General features: G+C 49.1%; 1 non-coding gene across 1 annotated transcript; it reads left to right on the top strand.

Annotated features, from left to right (window-relative positions):
- Window positions 1–1113: 1113 nt before the first annotated feature.
- On the top strand, window positions 1114–1195 carry TRNAL-AAG (transfer RNA leucine (anticodon AAG)). The gene has a single exon. It is a non-coding gene; the product is annotated as a tRNA-Leu (tRNA).
- Window positions 1196–6000: the final 4805 nt, after the last annotated feature.

Here is a 6000-nt window from a genome sequence, read left to right as displayed (position 1 = left end):
TTTGCTTAATGCAGAAAAGATGTGCATCCCCCTCTTTTGGTAGCAGCGTTCCCCCTGACCATTGCTTACTGTATCCGAAAATAGAAGAGATGAAAAAGATGGAGGATTTAATACTCACGGCACAAAATAGGCAAGAGACCTACAAAAAGACCTGGGACAAATGGAACATCTTTGTGTAGTCTGATGAGGGGCGACGTTTGTTGGGCACACAGATCTCCCCACCGATCCCCCCAAACCCATAAAGTGTAGCTACTGTCGTGTCTCCCTGCCTTCCCTCACCCTTCTCCTCTCTTCTTCTCTTTCTCCCTTCCCCAGTGGAACTTCCCTCTGGCCACTTCTAAAGGAAAGTGAAAAAGTTAGGGGAAAAAGGCTCTACTTTCTACTTTCTACATATGCAAGCAAATTGACGGGAGAGGGTACAGACCCAATTGTAAATGAAACCTGTAACCCACTATTTTGTTAACGTATGCTGTGTGACATATTATTTCTGTTGACCTGATTCACAGCTCACTGTCTTGTTTCTGTACATCCTCTCATTGTATCGTGGGGGCCTCATCCCCTTTTTCTGTGGAGTTGAATAAAACTCATATTTTAAAAAAAATGCTGCAACTTTGGTTTCAGTAAGAAGAATAATAAGAACCAAATGTGTTCATAACAATAAAACCAAAATGTTACAAATAAAAATGATTTAATGAGCAAATAAATGTTCCTGAATATTTTTTGTGTCTGAGTAACCACTTTTTCAATAATCAATTTTCCATGTGTTCATACGATTCATGTACTTCCTGGTTAACAGTTCATAAATCAATATTTCCTCCACCATGCATTGAGAGAGTCTGGATGCCGTTTTTTTAAACACTGTGTACATGTCCATTTACTCTACAATACTGTAAGGGCAATGCACCTTTTTAATAAAAAGTTTTTTATCAACTTGCAACACTATGAGAAGTTCCCTTGCTGTCTGAGCTTGATTAATAATGACCATATCATTGGTGTCATTTGGTGGGAAGAATCATGAGCTAACATTGGTGTCACTAGGAGGAACTATGCCCCATTATTGGTGTCACTGAGCTGAAATTTGTTAGCCACTGCTTTAGAATAGAGGAAACATATGGTAGCGTGGCCGAGCGGTCTAAGGCGCTGGATTAAGGCTCCAGTCTCTTCGGAGGCGTGGGTTCAAATCCCACCGCTGCCAATTGATTTTTCTTACAAGCACACAAAGCCTGCTTTAAATCAGGGGTCTCAAACTGGCGGCCCTCCAGCTGTTGCAAAACTACAAGTCCCATCATGCCTCTGCCTGTGGGAGTCATGCTTGCAACTGTCAGCTTTGCAATGCCTCATGGGACTTGTAGTTTTGCAACAGCTGGAGGGCCACCAGGTTGAGACCCCCGCTTTAAATATTCTTTATTCATTAAGTCGTGATGCACATCTATGCATGTTGCTTTTAAGCGTTTCTGCAGTGCTTTTTGTGGTGCTTGCCATGTTTTTGGACACCCGTTTTTGCGTTTTTTTGTTTTTACACTGTATATACCTGGTTGCTAAGGAGTGGGCCGGGAAGTCGGTCACCACATCCTTAACAACTGATGAGTCATCAGCTGTCAGCTGGCTTCCCGCCCAATGTAAAAAAAAAAATTGTGAAAAAATTGTGAAAAAAACAGCATTGGGACCCTCCCATAGGTCCATACAAGGTCCTTGGGTCTAGTATGGATTCAGAGGGGACCCCCACACACCAAAATAAAAAAAAAATATGGCGTGGGAGTCCCCATCAACATGGGGCAAGGTGCTTTGGGGTGGGGGGCACAGATCCCCCCTGCCCAAAATCACCAATCCCCCATGTTGAGGGCATGCGGACTGGTATGGTTCAGGAGGGGGGTGCTAGCTCATCCCCTCCCTTTCCTGACCTGCCGGGCTGCATGCTCGGATAAGGGTCTGGATTTTGGGCAGACCCCACGCTGTTTTTTTTTTAGCCACCATTTTTTTTTACATGGAGCAGGAAGCCAGCTGACAGCTAATAACTCATCGGTTGTTAAAGAGGAGTGACACCTTAAAAAAAATATTAAAAGTCAGCAGCTACTGGTCCCCAACTTCACTGGTCCCCGTTTGTGTCCTGGGAACTGTGTGTTTCCCAGAACACAACGGCGGGGGGTGGGGAATCTGAGGCTAGCTTTTCCCGGAAGTGGGTGCAGATACCTTGATTATACAGGTATCTGCACCCCCCTCACCCCTGAAAGGTGCCAATTGTGGCACCGGAGGGGGGGAGGATTCCGATGAGCGGACCTTCCACTTTAGGGTGGAGGTCCGCTTTAAGGACACGGCAGCCGGCTTCCCAGCCCCCTCCTTAGCAACCAGCTATATACAGTGTAAAAAAAACGCAAAACGCAAATCATGTCAAACTCGCTGAAAAAACGCGGTACTTGCATTTTGGATGTGGGTCCATTGAATTCTATTACATGCAAAATGCTGCATTTTGCGGGAAAAAAGTCCCTGAACCTTTCCAAAAACACAGAGACACAAAAATGCATTGATGTGAACATGTTCCATGGGAACCCGTGTTAAAAAATGTCCCTGCATTTCTGTAAAATGCATTAAAAACGCATTAGTGTGAATCGAACCTAAAACTGCCTAATTGTGTATTTATAATTAGTGATGGACGAACTTCCGACGGGACGTTTCGCGAACGCGAAATGCGAACGGACCCAAACGTTCGCGAAACCGAACGTTCGCCGCGGGCCCCATTGACTTCAATGGGAGGCGAACTTTGCAAACCTTCATGTCGAATTTGCGGCCACGTGGTAATTATTAGGGGGTAAAACGTAGTCCCACCATCTGGACAATGACATAATACATGTATGAGGTGAATTTGGGATCGATAACTACAAGCATTTTTATTTTATTTGGGAAATTGTTCTAACAATTCAGGACTATGGAGCTAATGAAGGCAATGGAGGAGAGGGAAGGTCAGGGACCAGGGTAGGCAAAGAAGAGGGTGCAGGAGATGATCACCAGCAGCGTGACATACCGGAATGACACATGCACCGTGATAGAGGCATCTGACAGCAGCACCGTAATACAGAGCACTGACAGCAGCACCGTGACATACAGCGCTGACAGCAGCACCGTGACATACAGCGCTGACAGCAGCACCGTGACATACAGCGCTGACAGCAGCACCGTGACATACAGCGCTGACAGCAGCACCGTGACATACAGCGCTGACAGCAGCACCGTGACATACAGCGCTGACAGCAGCACCGTGACATACAGCGCTGACAGCAGCACCGTGACATACAGCGCTGACAGCAGCACCGTGACATACAGCGCTGACAGCAGCACCGTGACATACAGCGCTGACAGCAGCACCGTGACATACAGCACTGACAGCAGCACCGTAAGCAGCCCCAGGAGGAAGTCAGCACAGCACAGGGATGGTGTGATCCCCTCATAATAAGAACCCCCAGGAGGAAGTCAGCACAGCACAGGGATAGTGTGATCCCTTCATAATAAGAACCCCCAGGAGGAAGTCAGCACAGCACAGGGATATCATAAGCAGCCCCAGTAGAAATATGACACCGCTCAACCTCTTCAAAGAGGAGGGTAGGGGCATATAGTACGGTGTGCTTTTTTGGGTCAAGGAAGTGAGCCAAATGAATTAAGAAGGTCTGTGTGCTTGATTAAAAAAATAGTTTATAGACATATACATGGTCTACTGGTCACATGTGTTGAATTCCTCCGAGATCCATGCCTCATTCATTTTTAGAAATGTGAGGTAGTTAACACTGTGGTGAGCTAGGCGAGTACGCTTATCGGTCACAATCCCCCCTGCTGCGCTGAACGTCCTTTCGGACAGGACACTGGATGAGGGGCAAGCCAACAGTTCGATTGCAAATTGGGCAAGCTCTGGCCAGAGGTCAAGCCTGCCCACCCAGTAGTCTAGGGGTTCATCACTCCTCAGAGCGTCCACATCGGCCGTTAACCCAATGTAGTCGGACACCTGACGGTCTAGGCGTTCCCTGATGCTGGATCCGGATGACACCTGTCGATGGGTCGGCTGAAAGAATGACCTCATATCCGAAGTCACCAACACATCTTCAAACCGGCCTCTTCTTGCAGGCGCTGTTGGATTGGTACCCGCAAATCCTTCTCTGGGAGTGGGAATTGCTCCTCTGCCAGCGCACGCAAAAGCAGAATGCAGCATTTCTCGAAGCAAGGCCTGGAAGTGCTGCATTCTGACAGCCCTCTGCGACGGCGGTAACATTTCCGCCATTTTGTGTTTGTACCGGGGGTCTAAGTACGTTGCCACCCAGTACTGGTCCTTGACCCTCATGCTTTTTATACGGGGGTCCCTATTAAAACACTGGAGCATGAAGGCCCCCATTTGCACTAAAGTGGAAGCGGTGTGGTGGCCTGGCTCCTGCTCATCATCCAGGATAATGTCGTCCTCTTCATTCTCCTCTCCCCATCCTCGCACAACAGGGATCCCAGAAAGGTTTAAAGCATGCTCTTCTTGCTCCTGCTCATCCGCCCCGGCACCATCCTCCTCTGACTCCTCATCAGACTCCTGTTGTTGACTTGTCTCAGATAGAGTAGCCCCCCCTGGGAATTCATCCAGCATTGCGACTTCCTCATCTTCCCGCTCCTGCTCCTCCACAGCCTGATCAATGACACGACGCAATGCACGCTCCAGAAAGAAGGCATAAGGTACCATGTCACTGATGGCGCCATGGCTGCGACTGACCAGTTTGGTGATCTCCTCAAATGGCCGCAGAAGTCTGCATGTGTCGCGCATGAGCAGCCACTGGCGCGGTGAAAAAAAACCCAGCTCCCCAGAACCGTTTCTTTCGCAGAGTTCATACAGGTAGACGTTAACTGCACGTTTCTGCTGGAGCAGCCTATCAAGCATATAGAAGGTTGAGTTCCATCGCGTCGGGCAATCGCAAATAAGACGTCTGACCGGCAGATGGTGTCGCCGCTGAATGTCAGCAAGGCGAGCCATGGCCGTGTAAGATCTTCTGAAATGGGCCGAGATTTTCCTTGCCTGCCGCAAGATGTCCTGGACCCCAGGGTATTTGACAAGGAATCGCTGCACGACCAAGTTTAAGACGTGTGCCATGCACGGCACGTGCGTGATTTTGCCCTGTTTCAATGCGCTAAGCAGATTGGCACCGTTGTCACACACCACTTTACCAACTGTCAAATTGAGCGGTGTTAGCCACTCATCTGCCTGTGAACGCAAAGCTGAAAGGAGTGCCGGGCCAGTGTGGCTCTTTGCTTCCAGGCACAACAGACGCAGCACGGCATGGCAACGTCTCACCTGGCATGTGGAATAGGTTCTGGGGAGCTTGGGCGGTGCAGTGGAAGAGACGCTAGCAGCGGAAAAGGAGGAGGCAGCTGAGGAGGAGAGGGAGGAGGATGGAGTAGGAGGAGGAGAAGAAGAGTCAGGCCTGCATGCAATCCGTGGCGGTAAAACCAAATCTACACGGGTGCCACGGGTTACATGCTTGACGGCCGTCAGAAGGTTCACCCAGTGGGCAGTAAAACTGATATACCTTCCCTGCCCGTGTTTGCTAGACCACGTGTCTGTGGTCAGATGTATCTTGGCACCGACACTGTGTGCCAGAGATACATTCACTTGCCGCTGAACATGGCCATATAGCTCTGGGATGCCCTTCTCTGAGAAATACTTCCTTCCTGGGACCTTCCATTGTGGTGTTCCAATGGCCACAAATTTGCGAAAGGCCTCCGAGTCCACCAGTTTATATGGCAGTAGTTGGCGGGCTATGAGTTCTGACAAGCCAGCCGCCAACCGTTGGGCAAGAGGGTTATCCGGCATCATCATTTTTTTACGCTCAAACATTAGGCCCACGGAAGCCTGCCTTTTTGCAGAAAAATGTGAGCTTGGCGTGATGGAAGGTGGAGTGGAGGACAATTGTGAGGAGAGAGGAGAAGGAGAAGTAGAAGACGAGGCTGGACGGTGAGAGCCTGCAGTGTGGCTTTGTGTGT

This window comes from Lithobates pipiens, unplaced genomic scaffold, assembly GCF_037356315.1.
Source record: "Lithobates pipiens isolate NorthernLeopardFrog02 unplaced genomic scaffold, aLitPip1_a1.2 Scaffold_8, whole genome shotgun sequence".
NCBI lineage: Eukaryota > Metazoa > Chordata > Amphibia > Anura > Ranidae > Lithobates > Lithobates pipiens.
This window is presented reverse-complemented; position numbering and strand designations above follow the sequence as displayed.